This window comes from Pleurodeles waltl, chromosome 1_2 (assembly GCF_031143425.1).
Source record: "Pleurodeles waltl isolate 20211129_DDA chromosome 1_2, aPleWal1.hap1.20221129, whole genome shotgun sequence".
Classification (NCBI taxonomy): Eukaryota; Metazoa; Chordata; class Amphibia; order Caudata; family Salamandridae; genus Pleurodeles; species Pleurodeles waltl.
The window spans coordinates 441,897,989-441,913,341 of record NC_090437.1 but is presented as its reverse complement, the minus strand read 5'-3'; the positions used below and the strand labels follow the sequence as shown (position 1 = coordinate 441,913,341).

At 46.6% G+C, this 15,353-nt stretch overlaps 1 protein-coding gene across 8 annotated transcripts in view; it reads right to left on the bottom strand.

Annotated features, from left to right (window-relative positions):
• Positions 1–15,353, bottom strand: part of LINGO2 (leucine rich repeat and Ig domain containing 2) — a 3,618,115-nt gene that overhangs the window by 454,530 nt on the left and 3,148,232 nt on the right. For 7 of the 8 annotated variants that reach the window (XM_069240594.1, XM_069240603.1, XM_069240567.1 and 4 more), the window contains one exon: positions 12,103–12,171. The exons of the other annotated variant lie outside the window; for it this stretch is intronic. The gene's annotated coding sequence lies outside the window, so the exon portion shown is untranslated. The remainder of the gene's footprint in view (positions 1–12,102; positions 12,172–15,353) is intronic. 8 annotated transcript variants of the gene reach the window in all.

Here is a 15,353-nt window from a genome sequence, read left to right as displayed (position 1 = left end):
CTGGGGCTTTCTCTTGGACCTTTTTGAGTCTGGAGTGGACTGTCCTTTCTGGTGTCCGACATGAGGTGATGGTACCTAGGGCTATTGCACGGTTTGGCCACTGGAAGGCGCAGTGCCACCAAACTTGACACACATGCAGGGTTCATCCTCATGGTCTGTCAGGTGGAGTCTGTTCCAGCTGCGGAATCTGGTTCCTTGGTCAGTAGCTGGTCAGTGAAGTAGCCTTCACTGGGTCTTTGGTCTTGGATTGGCGGAGAGTAATGCCTTCACTCTGGAGGGAGATCTTTGGGGATTTTATAAGAGTGGAGGTCCTATGGTGGTTTGCAGAGTCTGTCCAGTGTCCAAGCAACCCTTCAGTGGCAATTATTGAGTCCTGGTTGCAGCAGGCAGGGTTTGGCACCTTTTCTTTCTGCAGCAGGACTTCAGTTCTCAAGCCCTGGGTCTCATTTGTTGCTGGTCTTCTTTTGTCCTTGGAATCAAATGTTTTGGTCTAGGAAAGCCCACTAAATAGTGTATTTGGTGGCATTCAGGGGAGTACCTGGTAGTGACCAATGGGTCATCTACTTTAGGGTGGCTACACCCACTCAGTGACCACTTCCTATGGGCAGAGGTCACTTCCCTACTCCTGATTGGCTATTTTCCTTCCATGCAACATGGAGAAAAATGAAATGGAGAGGTCACCTTGCATTCAACACCTTAGGGGTGGTGCAAGCTGGGGACGACCACTCCTTCTATTGTATGTGTGGTTTCTCACTGTTGCTCCTGCTAAAAGTGGAGGTTTGCAATGGGGGTGACCATCTGCTGCTAGCAGCAGACTTGGGGATTGAGTTTCAAGGGCGGTAAGCTTTTTGAAGCTCACTAGCGGGGCAGAGCACATTTCTGAGGGAGGGGGATTTTTGCATCTCCACCCAGGAAGGGATTTGTTCTGGGATCCAAGGATCATTATCTCTCACCCAAGCATAGTAGAATCTTGTCTGGTGGTGGCAGGCTGGTTGTGACCTGCCAGCAACCATGCCAGGGTGGTTAGCTTTTGCAAAGGGGACCTCTGAGGTGACCCGTGGGTACATTTTGTAATAAATCCAATACTAGTACCAGATTGGATTTATCATTCTGAGTTGTTTGATACCAAACAACCCAGGGTTGAGGGTAGCCATCACAGAGCTGTGAAACTCGTATTGACCGGTGTCCAGCACATGCATTAAAATGGCTGTCCTGTTCACTTACTATGTCCCAGGTCTGGCATATTACTCATGCATCCATGCCAACACATCAGTATAGTGCACCCTGCCTTAGGACTGGAAAGCCTGCCAGCAGGGTGACTTATCTGTAGTGCATGCGATGTGTAGTGGACAGGGCACACAGGCTGTGTGTCATGTCGAGTTTGTCTTTTAGGATTGCATCAGAACACTCAGCCTGCAATTGAAGTGCTGGTTGCTTCTGGATGCATGTCCCTACAGGGTGGCACAATCTATGCTGCTGCCTTCAGGGTCTACCCTTAGTACCCCATGCCCTGGGTACCTAAGTACCATTTACAAAGGACTTATAGTGGTAGCTGAAGGTGTTGCCAATTGTTCCAATGCATCACAACAGTTTTGGGGCAAGAGATCTGGCCCAGGGAACCTGGTTAGCAAGGGCCCTGGGCACTAACAACTTTGAGACTACATCAAATACCAAGCAAAAAGTATAAGCTAAAAATGACAAAAGAGGCCTTACCTAACAGTGGGGTCTCAAGCCAGCTGAAGGTTGCTGTGAGCCCTGCCATGCCAGTGGCTTGTCCGTTGGGTAATGACCTGGAACACACTATCTGCAGAGAAGTAGAGCTCTGGGCTGATGTGGAAATGTTGGGTTTGCCTGTCTGTGTTGCCACACGAACCCTGGCAGCCCAAGAAGGGAGCCAGAATGGCTGGGGTCTGAAATAGTGGCCCAGCCCCCTTGCTAGGAGTGAGAGAGGACAAGCTTAGGGGAACCTGGATCGGAATGTACCTTCAGTGAGATGGATGAGGGACGGGGGAAGCCACTCCAACATCCACTGGTGGACAGCGTGCTGGAGACTGTTGAGTGGCAAGAGAAAGGGGGACAGAGCAGGGAGGATTTCTGTAGGGCACAGAGAGGGTGCCTCACCCTTGAGAGCCTAAGGCATCAAGCCGAAGCCCAAGCAGCTGGTGATGATTCCGAGACTCATCACCTTTACAGGGAGGACAATCTTCTGTACAGTGAGCCTATGGCTCCTGGGCAGGGGGCCCAAATGGTTCTAGTGGTCCCCCAGTTGTATAGGGCCTTTCTAAATGAATTTGCTCATGACATTCCCTTGGCAGGACATTTGGGCCAGAGCAAGACTTTCGCACAGCTTGCCCCTCACTTTTATTGGCCCCAACTTCGGGTGTCTTCAGATGCATTCTGCAGGACCTGTGTAACCTGCCAGGCTAGTGGCAAGGTGGGAGAGGAGCTAAAGACTCCTCTTCAACCCTTACCCATCGTTAACACTCGGTTTGAAAGGGTAGGCATCAACATAGTTGGGCCTATTGATTCCCAGGCAGCTGCAGGACACCGATTTGTCCTGGTTCTGGTGGCTCATGCCTCTAGATACCCAGAGGCGATCCCTCTGAGGACCACTACTGCACCTGCAGTGACAAATGCCCTGATGGTGATTTTTACCCAAGTTGGACTCCCCAAGGAGGTAGTGTCTGACAGGGGCATTAACTTCCTGTTGGCTTACATGCCAGCTATGTGGAAGAAGTGTAGGGTGACCTATAAGTTCACCACTCCATATCACCCTCAAACCAACAGTCTTGTGCAGAGGTTCACAAAGACCCTAAAAGGCATGATTAGGGGCCTACCAGATGCCCTGCAGAAAAAGTAGGATATCCTCTTACCATGACTGTTGTTTGCCTACCCCGAGGTCCCCCAGAAGGGAGTGTAGTCCCTTTGAGCTTCTCTTTGGGCACCCTTTTAGGGCACCTCTGAGTTCTGTCAAGGAGGGCTGGGAGCAGTCACCTAAGGGGATGCCCATGGATGTAGTAAGTTACATGCTGACCTTCTGGAGCCAAATGGCCAAGTTGTGGACCAAGAAGCCCATAATTTAAAAGCCGGGAAGGATGCCATGAAGGAGTGGTAAAACAGGAATGCCACTCTGGTGGAGTTGACACCTGAGCAAGAAGTGTGGGTGATGGAGGCTGTGGAGCCAGGGTACCTCCAGGACCAATGGTGCAGGCCTTATGAGCTGATAGAGAGGAAAGGAGACACCTCCTATCTGGTGTATCTCATGACCCGGAGGCAGACCGTTTGGGTATTTCACATCAATCACCTCAAACCCCACTTTGAGAGGTCCGAGGTCACCATGCATATGGTGACAGATGGAGGAGAGTGAACAGCTCCCCAACCTCCAAACCTCTGCTGAGAGGTATGTGACTGTGGAAGGGGTAATCCAGTCCCCACCCCTTAATCTTGATCAGCAAAAGGACTCCCACCAAGTGTTGGGACAGTTCTCCTCACTATTCTCCCTCATCCTGGAGACGACCCATCTGTGTACCCATGAGGTGGACACAGCCAACAGCCTCCCTGTCAAGAGCATGTCTTCTTGGTTGACAGATAAGGTGAGGTCCAGCATCCAGGCGGAGGTGTCTAAGATGATGGAGATAGGTGGTCATAGAACCTTCTAGTAGCCCTTGGTCCAGCCCAGTGGTGCAGGTACCAAAGCCCGCCCGGAGGGTACCACACCCGAACTAAGGTTCTGTGTGGATTACAGGGGGCGGAACTCAGTGACCCGGATGGATTCCCACCTAATTCTGTGGACAGATGACACGTGTTAGACCAGACATGTGGAGGGAGTGGTTTCCCCCAATTTTTTGCTTTTCTCTAGGATGTTTTTGCTGGTTCTCACAAAGGCCCTACAGGGCCTGGGCACTTTGTCACTGGAATCACAGTGCGAAAGTATGGGCGACATCCTTCCATCCACCTGGAAGTAACATTTGCCCATTTATGAATACGTGCACCTGGGTGGTTTTCCTATATAGCTACTAGGGCTGGCATCACTTGCCAGGGTGTGCACATTTCCGCATGGGTATTCTAAATTAGGAACTGAGCCTGATAAAGAAGGCCAGTATTGGCGCACTTGCACCTTTGTGATGCTTTAACTAAAGTGTTCCACAAGCCCCAGCAGGCATGGGTGTGTGCCAGGGCATTGTGCCCCTAGGAGTGCTGAATGCCCATGTGTGTTCTCGCTACCTATGAGAGCTGCTCTACCTATAAGGTTACATGGGAGAACGAGTCTAATTAAGTCTGGCCACAATAGTGGAAAGCAGAGGAGCAGACTCAAGATGTTTAGTATTGTTGGATTCAGGATGACAAACCCTTTTTGATCGTAAAGATGGTTTAGTCATCTATGTCCTAGAAATGCCACTTCTAGGAAGTGGGCATTTCTAGGTTCTGAAAAGGTTCTGGTGTCTTGTAAGTTAGGTTTCATTCCGCAGGCAGTGGGGGAAGAGCACATCTGTGACTTCCCAAGGTGATCACTATAAAATGTGGGCATCCAGAATGACAGATTCCTGCCATTTGGGGCCTGGATAGATAGATTGGGGGGAGGTTTTTGACACCTTCAAAGCCAGGGCATAGCCCCACTAAAGATAACAATCTGCATTCCAGAGCCTCAGGGCGGACAGGGAGGAAATTTAGGGGAGACATTTGTGGTTCTAAGGAGAACCCTTTGAACCACCGGAACTTCAGAGGAACCTTCTAGTATAACTAGGGGTAGTCAACGTGTGCACGGTAGTGTAACCCTTACAGTGGTGAAGGACCAGTGCTGCCAGGTCACATTGCCCGAGAAATCTATTGTGCCCAGGGGAACAACTGTCGAAAGAGGGGATCCATGCTGCCTTCCTGTTTAGAGACTGGCCTGAGGCTGATTGCCTGCTGCTGTGTAGCATTCCAGAGTGTAACTCTCCAAGGGTAGGTTGGCTTGCCCCCTGTTCTCTAGGAAGGTCTCAGGGACATCAAAGACCACCTGAGAGGGACTTACATCAATGAACCTCAGAGGTGAGGGTGCAACCTGAGTTGTACTGTACTTGGTCTCGTAAGGCATGGCTCGTATGGCACAGCTGATTTTGCGATGAAATGTGTAACCTGAGAGTCTGAGGTGACAAAAGTCAGTGTGCCTCATTCCAGAGAGGTATGGAAACCAAGTTCCTAGTGTGACTAGATGGACTAGTGCGACTCAAGTCATAGTGTGGTAGACATTCTGCATTCCAGAGGTGTGCGGGATTTACATCCTTCGCGGTGGAGTCTGAGATTGTCTGGTGCGGTTCAATTAATCACACACTAGACTAGTGCCTCTTTCTGAGGTGGTGCTGCAGTGGGAAGTGGCTTGTGAATGAACATAGGATCAGGGTAACTCAGATCATCAGACCCCAAACGTTGTGCCTCCTTTTTGTGGGGGTACAGCACTAAGCACTTATCATGTGGGATCATAATCATCTGGGGTCACATGAGCCTTTGTGCCCTAGATGCAGCATCTCCTGGTACAGGGGGTGCGGGCCTAGTAACTTGTTGTGTGCAACAGTAACTGTTGAGGGCGACCCAAGTCAACAAGTCCCGATGGCCCCTCTCCATTTTGGAGGTGCTAAAATTGGTATCTATATGGTAACATTAAACTTCCTGGTTGAGTGGGGCACTTCAGTATCTAATGGCAGCTCCAGTGACCACCCTCCCCCCCTCTGTTTTGCAGACCTCTGAGTGAGCCTCCTGTGGGGAACCCACAATTCTCCTTACTAATTGTATACTGTGCATTGAATACAATCTTTTTATACATACACTGTGTGTGAAGACTCATTAGTCCCACACAGCGTGGTTGTGGCGGGGAAATGCTGTGTCCTTGCTTTACACGTTGCCTCTGCGATAAGCCTGGTGGCTCTGTGCCAAGCTCCCCAAGGGAGAGCACAGGTTATGCAGTAAGTGTAATCACCCGCCTTTGACAGAAGTGGTGGGTTCTGCCTGGCTGGGGCCCTGCTTTTGCCAACCAGAAGGTGGCGCCTCCAATAGTTGTTATTTTTGTTGCCTGAACCCACAGCTGCAGATGGAAATCAAATACTTAAATTTGAAATGCATATTGAGTGATACTTATCGAAATATGTGACACCAGTGACCCCAACCAAAACTTTTTCAGTGTTGGATGCCTGAAGGCTCCCCTGGTACACTCAATACAACCAAACAGAAAAATACAAATATAGCATATGCTTTCTTAGTGCCTCCATAAAACTCTGAGCCTTCCGCATGGATGTTTGTCTTTGCTTTATTTGATGAGCCTGAATATATCACACAGATTGACAGTAAGGCTCCACACAAGACAGTGATCGCGAACACGTCTCATGCTCAATGTTCCAGTTAGAAAATTGGGACTGTCCTCTGCTGACAAGGTTCTAATTGAAGCTGTGGTCCTGCAGGCAAAAGAAACCAATTCATCTTCCCTGGCAGCACCAGTCCCCCTCCCCCTGCGTACTCTTGGGTGCGTAAATCGAGTTCGCAAAGAGTTGCAATCTGAGAAAAACAGCCAAAGATAACACCTTCCCGATGTTTTTTGGAACTGTTTGATTGCTGCAGTATGGGGTAAACATACAATTTATAAAAACTGCTTCTCCACGAAAGATTGTTTCTGCTCCCCCTACTGAGCGCACGTATAAGGCGATGGCGAGCTGTCAATTACATGGAGGGTTACTTGTATACGGTAATTCAAAAGCTTCTTCTGTTAGCTGCCTGTAAATGATTTTTCTTTGGGTTGTTGGAGAAAAAGCAATGTTGTAAAGTATTTTTCTCTCTCCCTCTAAAGATAAGAGGCATCAGTGCACTGTTCTCCCCGTTTACTGCCCCCACCATAAGCAATCTATTTAGCTTGAAGTCATGCCAATCTTGGAGCTCGGTTGCTGAGCCCCGCTCCTGCAAATAACTTGGAATGGGTTTCATTGAGTCTTACGTGATTAGTATTGTTTCAGAAGTGGCTAGTAAGTTGTTGAAGCACAGCCGAAAGGACAGGGCCGTCCTGGTAAACAGGAGAAAACCGATGTATTACCTCCTGGCTACTGTTAGAAAACCAAGGGGCATATTTACAAGCCCCTCGCGCCACCTTGTGCCACCCAAGCGTCATTTGTTTTTACACTAAGGCAGCGTTAAGGAGGCCTTTCTCCAGCGCCAAATTTACAAAGTGATGCAGTGCATGTAAACCCTTGCACCACATTATGCCGGTGTCAGGCATAATGTATGCAAGGGTTGCGTTCCGAAGCAGGGACGTTCGAAAAAATGGCACTTTGAAATTTACTAGATGTACAATTTTTTCCTTCAGAGCAGGCATTAAAATGACGCACTCATATTAACCTATGGGCCCCCATGTGCTTTGCTGCACTAGCTTCAGATCTTTTGATGCTAGTGCAGCAAAGCACCACAAAAACGTCAAACATTTTGATGCTATTGTGCTAACGACCGCCATGGTCCGCCACATTATAAATACAGCATATCTTTGGCCAAAGGGAACTTCTAGGGAATTTTGTCTGTTCAATGTAATCGATTTAGGCCAATGATGCTCTCCTCTGGCAGCATTTACCTACGGCACCCCCTTAGAAACAAGCATTGGCAAAGCCAATGAGTCTAACCTTGTTGATATGTTGGCTTTGCCAATGCTTTTTTTGTACTGCTTCGGGGGGAAATGGCGCAGTGACTCCCGCTATAATGTGCGCAAGGCTAATGGAGCTCCATATGCTCACCAACGAAATTTCCACAGGCCTCCCACAGAATAAAGCACTTGCACTCTAAGTTGTAGTAAGGAGCAACGTTTTCAGATAACATGCGATTTTAAAAGAAAGTTGTTCATTTATTTATTTTACAAATGTCCTCTTCTGAAGAAGAAGAAATAGGTACAAAAATAGTGTAAAAAAATATCTTCAATCAGCTAAAACCAAAATGATCAGTATCAAGCGGGCATAGGGGAGAATGAGATGGATAGCACGCAAATTCGTGGAAAACGGTGGTTTCCATGCGAGACGATATGTTCCAGAAATGTTTTGTTACTGTTAAAATTAAAGTATCCTAACTGTGCAATGCATAAACTTAATTATATCCTCTATTTGGCTGAACAGTTGGGTTATTCATATGAAATCCCAAGAGTAAAATGTTGCTTGCAATCGGCATTCCCAGCCATCAGAGCAATAAAATTAAGTCTCCAGTTAGCTGAAAGCAAACAAAACATACCGAGACACTGTCCTTTCCAATAGGTAAAGCAATTGTACCTCCAACTAACCTGTTCTGCTCCAGTTTGCATTTATGCATAAATAGCCACTGGAGATTTATAGTGACAGTGTACGTGAGGCACATGCAAGTCACTTTGAAGGCTGAAACTAAATGTTGCATTCCCTGCAATGGGCTTCTATTCAGAACAACATAATAAAACCACCTCTTCCCTTAACAGTGCAAAGCAGACACCTTTTAGGGCTAACGCTTAGCAAAGATTTCATTTGTTTGCTTGCCTTTTAAACATAACTATACAAATGTAGAGTTGCGTGGCCAAGCTATGCAGCCTACTTTGAGAGAAACAAGCATTGGCATAGCAAATAATAGGTCTCGCTTTTTGGACATTATAAGTCTTTAACCATGCAGCATATTACCCTCGGTACCCTGTCGTCAGGGATTGAAGAGCTATACAATTACTACACAGTGGGTCATTCAGTCTGATTCAGGAATACATCCTTGCCTCAGAAAACATAATTAAATCTTGGTTGGTGCAGTGGAGAATAGTGACTTGTGTATTTTTAGAGCTATGAGGTCAGAGCCTGTGTGAAAATGTGTTATTATTTGTGCATTACTGTGCATTATACACAGTATAAAATAGAATGCTACAAAATGCACAAAAAGGGTAAAGATAAAATGGTGGTTCCAAAAATTTGACTTTAGTTATACCCATACTGTACATATGCATTTTTTTTACATAACTGTCCCTTCAACACCTAGTCAGGGATAGTAAGTGCTATATGGATACAATGTCAATTGAAAGCACGCACTTCACAGCTCAGTTGTTAACTCTTTGCCCTACCACTGAAAAAAAAAAATCTTTGTCATCACAAAGCTTAGAATGATTTGACCAATTAAAGCCAGCACAGGCTCATCCTTTATATTTTCCCTAACAAAGTATATAAAACAGGTCTTGAAAAGCTCATCCTAAAAACACAATATATCCACCACAGGAAGACACCTTCCCCTTTAATAGTTTTACATTAAAAGAAGGACTAACCTTCCCCTTGTTCTGTTTCTTTTTGTCTCTGACGAGACCGTTCATGAATATGATGAGTGTGTAATTCTTTTTTTAATATATCTGATTTAAATACTGATGTATGCTGTATGTTTTAAAACGCGCCCTACTCGCGTTAGTAAGAACGCATTCTTCAATTCAAAAGAACGTGCCTGTCAGGATGCTGCATTGCTGTAGCCAGCACATTTTTTTATATCTGTTTGGCTAACAGCATTACTCCTAAACAAGTGGAGGACGAGGCTGTAGTTAGTGCTTCCTTTGTTTTCTGTTTGGTTAAGAGCAGTGGCATTAATCCTAAACATGTGGAGGATGCAGCTGTAGACAGCGCGTCCTCCAATAATATTTAAATATTTGTCAGGGCATCCGGAATAATTATTATGTTTAGTAGTACAGTAGGTGGCTGTGCTAGAGCCAGTGCGTTAATCAATAATTGTTTTTCAAGAATATAGTACGCGGCTGGGCTGTAACCAGAGAATCGTTTGTTTGCAAAATAATATAAGAAGAATACAACAGGACGTGGTTGTGAGCAGATGTTTGAGGAGTTGTAGGGAGATGAGGGAGGAGGTGGGAGGGACGAAAGCTGCAATAAAACGCAAATAGATATGAGCGCTGAAGCTGACCATGCACCCACAGTGTAACACGAGCAGGAAAGAAATAGAAAAATACCCACCCAAACGAACGGATAAACAACCAAAGTATAAAGATACAGTACTTGGTCCCTGCTCCGTAGGAGGAAACAAAAGACAAAAAGGAGGGACAAAGAGGATGGTTTCGCCACTAGCAAGCAAGGATTTTTAAAGGACTCTAAAACAAACAAATGAAAAGAAGTGGGTGGGCTATACGAAGGGGAAGAGCTCATTCTAAAAAGGTGTTGGTTAGTGTCTTCGGGTGCTTTTAAAATAAAGGTAGGTGGTTTATTACCACACTAGCTTTCATGAGTGATATCTAGCTACTAATGGTAAACTGCACATTTGTAAGTATTATAAACTAAAGTAGGGAATTTTGACTTGTCTTCCAGATCAAAGAGTGACCATTATCCATGCTTGTACTATTGTAGCCATGTCTGACTAATGCTGCAGGCTATGTGTTGCTAGATAGCCGTTTTGTTGGACAATATATCTGAGATGCCAGGCATTGGAAAATGATTAATTCTCTTGCACCCATTGAGGTCTTAATGGTTTATAAACATCCATATTCCATCATCTTGTTTTCATGCAATAACAGTGAATACCAATTTAGAAGACTCACAGGTCTCTACCGCACTCTACTCGCAAGAACACTGCAAATCTATTTGGAGCTATTTATTATTTGACCTCCACTGGTGGTTCCTTTTCCCAAAAGGTGACTCTGGTAGTTTACTGCCCCACAAGCAATTCAAAACCTGTTTAAGCTGACCCCAAACACCACACAATCATACCCAAGAATGAAAACCTTCTTGTTTATCATCCATTTTGGACCTCATAACTTACTTACCCACACAGTGATTTCTCCCAGCACAGCCTGACTTCCTCTTTCTGATTCTTACTTGCATGGTGGCATGTGTAATCTACCATCTTGTTTTAATGCACTTGAAATGGTTTACAGGCATTCAGTTGCCTTTCTGGGTCCACGCATATTGTAGCATCAGGTGGATTTAAAAAATGGAGGGGTGGAAAGTTGAAGTCCTAGATTTATATGTAAACAGGCTAAATTAGAAGTGTAAGTGGGTCCAAATGAGAGTTCTGCCCAGAAGAAAAATAGGTACAAATGGCACATTTTGGGCCCAGCACCTACACAGGGTGCCAGAGTATGCCTCCCCTGTCAACCAGGTATAAGGAACTGACCAAGTAAGCCACACATCATCTATCCAAAACACCAAAGGTCAGTTTGAGGAGCTCCTTACCCTGAAGCACTCTGGTATCCAATACACAGGGCTCTAATTGCCAGTTTAAGGTGGTGAGTAGTTTAATGAAAAATCCAATATGCTAGCAAACTGATTGTTCCTTTAGTGATTACATTTATTCTGACACAGTGGCAGAATAAATGGAATAACAATCAAGCATTTTTTTCTCAGTGGTGAAATATATGTTGACAGAGTAATGCTATGAATTCTGACACAGTGACAAATGGCATAGCAATGGAGGAAGTATATTGTGACCGGGCCGCCCCGGGCAACAGCGGGGAACCGGCAGAAACGGAACCGCTACGGCCGCGTTCCCAGGTTCCCCTGGAAACGCGTCCGCAACGAGGCCAGCGTCCTGACGTTGCCTCGGCAACCTCCGGTGACGAGGAGGCTCCGGATTGGCCACCAGGCGGCCAAAAGACGGAAGCTCCGGTCGAGACGGGGAGAGCCGGGAAGGGAGAGAGGAAGGAGAACGGCGGCGGCGGCGGCGAACCGAAGGAGGAAGAGAGAGACGGCGACAAGGACATCGGAGGAGGACCCCAGTGGCCTGGAAGCGGCGGAACCCGAACCCAGAGGAACAGCGCCCGACCGGAAGCAGGGGAGACCAGCCCAGACCGACGAGAGGACCTCCACAGAGCCAGCCACGACCCTGGAGGGTCGTGGCTCTACAAGGTACGGTCCTTCTGGACAAACCGAGGGGCACAATAAAAGGGGAGAAACGCTGGGGAAGGGAGGAAGGCAGGGTGAGGGGAGGGAGGAGAGAAGGGCACTTTAGAGAGCACCGGGAGAGCACAAAAGGGTAAAGTACGGAATATACACAAGCCCTGAAGTCCTCACTGGCACCTATATCACACATAAAACCCCCCCCCCTCCTTAAACCTTTTCCCAGCAAAACATATAAGTAGAAGACGTGGTATAAGGCGTCCGTTCCACTCACCAGCGGTATGTGTTCCCTTTTTCTTATATGTCACATCCGGGACCTGACGAGGACGATCCGGTACGCCACCTAGAGAAAAGGAAGAAAAGGGACACAGATTAGAAGGAAGATATTCACCACTCCAGAGAAGAAACTGGCGCTAAACGTCGTACTGACTTTTCATCAGTTCTTATTTCAGATTACTAATAAATACTTACCTCAAAAACCCAAATTTACCTCTCCTGAGTGTCTATACTGTGGGGACTGTCTACAGTGGTGTCAGAAGTGGGATCTTGTTTCTAATCCCTCTCCATAAAACAGTCCAGACAGTATACACAATGAGTGAGAGTCCATCGTTAGAGACCGTGATTAAGCAACTAGCGGAAGGGCAAAGACACTTACAACTAGTATGGGAGGCCCAACAGAGAGAGGCCAAAGAAGACCGAGAAACCTTACAATCTGCGCTGAAGAGCCAGGCGACCATACTGGCGAACAACCAGTTAGTCCATGAAAGTGCGATGAAAAAACTAACGGAGACTATCGCCGCTAGTAAGGTACATCCGAATGTACCTAGTTCCGTATTACAGAAGTATCAGGAGGGAGAGGATCCGGAATCCTTTTTCACCAACTTTGAACGGGTAGCCTCCTCCGCCCTATGGCCAGAAGATAAATGGGGACAATATGTGGCCCCCCTGCTCACCGGTCTCTTACAATCAGCATATCAAGCCGCTAACCCAGGTGGTGTCAACCCCTATCAAGACATAAAAACAAGTATACTAGAAAGGGTGGGTCACGACACAGAATATTACAGGATGAGATTTCGTAAAGCCAAATGGGGCACCAACGAAGACCCTAGAACCTTTTATTTTCGTGTGAAGGATCTAGCATTAAAATGGTTAGGCCATATTGGAGATAGTCGGGAGGAAGTCATCAAAACCATTATACTGGAACAATATCTCGATGGTCTACATCCATCCACAAAACACTGGATAAGACAACACCCAAAAGTGGATACTGAGACGGCCATCGATCTGGCCTGTGCTTTTCATCGATCCACCGATGTCAGAAACTGTCCCACGCGAAGTATCATTAAACCAGTTCTACCGTCCCCAAAGACATTTGTAAAAAGTCCACCCGACTATCTAGTACCACGTAGGATTCCTGAAGGCCCGCCTACCATGGGACCCCAATGTTATAGTTGTGGTGAATGGGGACACATCGCACGTATGTGTCCCCAGAAACAAGAAATGGGAGAACCCATGGAGATAGGGATGACAAGGCGAAGGGTGTTATGTACTGGGAAGGGCGCCCTAAAATTTAAAATGATGATACAAGTGGACGGGAAAAGTGTATATGCCCTGGTTGACTCCGGCTGCAGCCAGTCAGTAATTAGGAAAGACTTGATAAATAATGATATAGAAGAGAAACAATGGGTATCTATATGTTGCATACACGGGGACAAGGCCCAGTATCCTATACAGGTACTCCAGATCAGGTGGGGACCCTATCAGGACTTCCTCCCAGTGGGGATAATGCCCCGGTTAATCGAGGAATGCATCATTGGGACAGACTACATCCACTTCCAAGAACTATTAGACTACGTCAGAGATAGCAAACAAACTAAGGATTGGTGGGGAGAGGCACCTTTTTCAGAGAGTGATATTGAGTGTCCGCTATATCGTAGAAAGTTGTCACGAAGAGAGAAACGACAGGGAAAAGGGGACTATCGGAAGACGAAAGGTGACAACACCTATGGAGAGATAGTGGCAGAAATTCATGAAGTTCCTAGTACTTTTTCCCAACAACAGAGAGAGGACCCCTCCCTTAACAATGCCTGGAGGTCGGCAGTAACAGAGGAGACAGAAGAGGTGGGTCCCTACTTTATAGTGCAAAAAAACTTATTATATCGGGTTACTACCACCCGACGGGGAGAACGTAAACGCCAACTTCTGGTACCTACCCACTATCGGGAACATGTTCTTACACTAGCTCATAATCACCCAGGGGGAGGACACTTTGGGAGAGAAAACACTGAGGAATATTTGCTCAGAAGGTTTTATTGGCCTGGAGTGTACGCCCACATACGTAGGTATTGCGCCCAATGTCCCCGTTGTCAGTTAACCGAACCTAGTCGGCCTAGGAAGGCGCCTCTCCTACCCCTTCCCATCATCGATATCCCGTTCAAAAGAATAGGGATGGATCTAGTGGGACCTTTGATTCCTTCGTCAAAAGGACACACCTACATCTTAGTCATTGTAGATTATGCTACACGATACCCAGAGGCCATTCCCCTGACTAGTATGACAACCAAGACAGTGGCCCAAGCTATGATTAACGTATTTTCTCGTCTTGGGTTTCCACATGAAATCCTCACGGACCAGGGGACCCCTTTTATGTCCACCTTAATGAAACAAGTGTGTAAAACATTGGGGATAGCTCAGATCAGAACCTCCGTTTACCATCCTCAAACGGACGGATTAGTCGAAAGATATAATCGAACCATTAAAACCCTGCTGAGAAAGACTATCAATGAGACAGGGAAGGATTGGGATCAAAAGTTACCCCTAGTGTTGTACGCCATACGGACACATGAGCAAGCATCCACGGGGCATAGCCCCTTTGAGTTGGTCTTCGGACGCCAACCTCGGTCCCTTTTAGACATGGCGGTAGAATCCTGGGAGGCCGAGACTGAGGAAGCAGGGACTCCTTTGTTAGAATATGCGGAAAAATTGAGGAACCACCTACACAGCTTATGGACCGACGTACACGCAAACCTGGAACAGGCCCAACAAACACAAAAGTCCTATTATGACAAAGGAAGTAAACTACGGGTTTTACAACCCGAGGACCAGGTCCTAATAATGAGACCCACCTCCGACCATAAACTCCTGGCCAAATGGCAGGGCCCATATCGAGTAATCAAAGCAGTTTCCCCTGTCACCTACCTTATCGAAATATCCTCCCGTCCAATAAAAACACAAATATATCATGTAAACCTGCTAAAAAAATGGGAGACCCCCGCACAACCTGAACGTTCCGTAGAAATGGGTCAGTTTGTGTGTCCCGACAAGACCCTAGATATCGAGTTCTACCCTACCAACCCCGATACTGAAAGTACCCTACCCATAGTAGACGATATTTTACCTGAAGGGCAAAAGCAACAAGCCCTTAAGGTTTTAAAGCAATGGCAACCACTCTTTTCAGAGAAACCAGGAAAGACGTTTTTAATTCACCATAATATACGCACAAGCTCAGGGCAGATCACCAGAGAA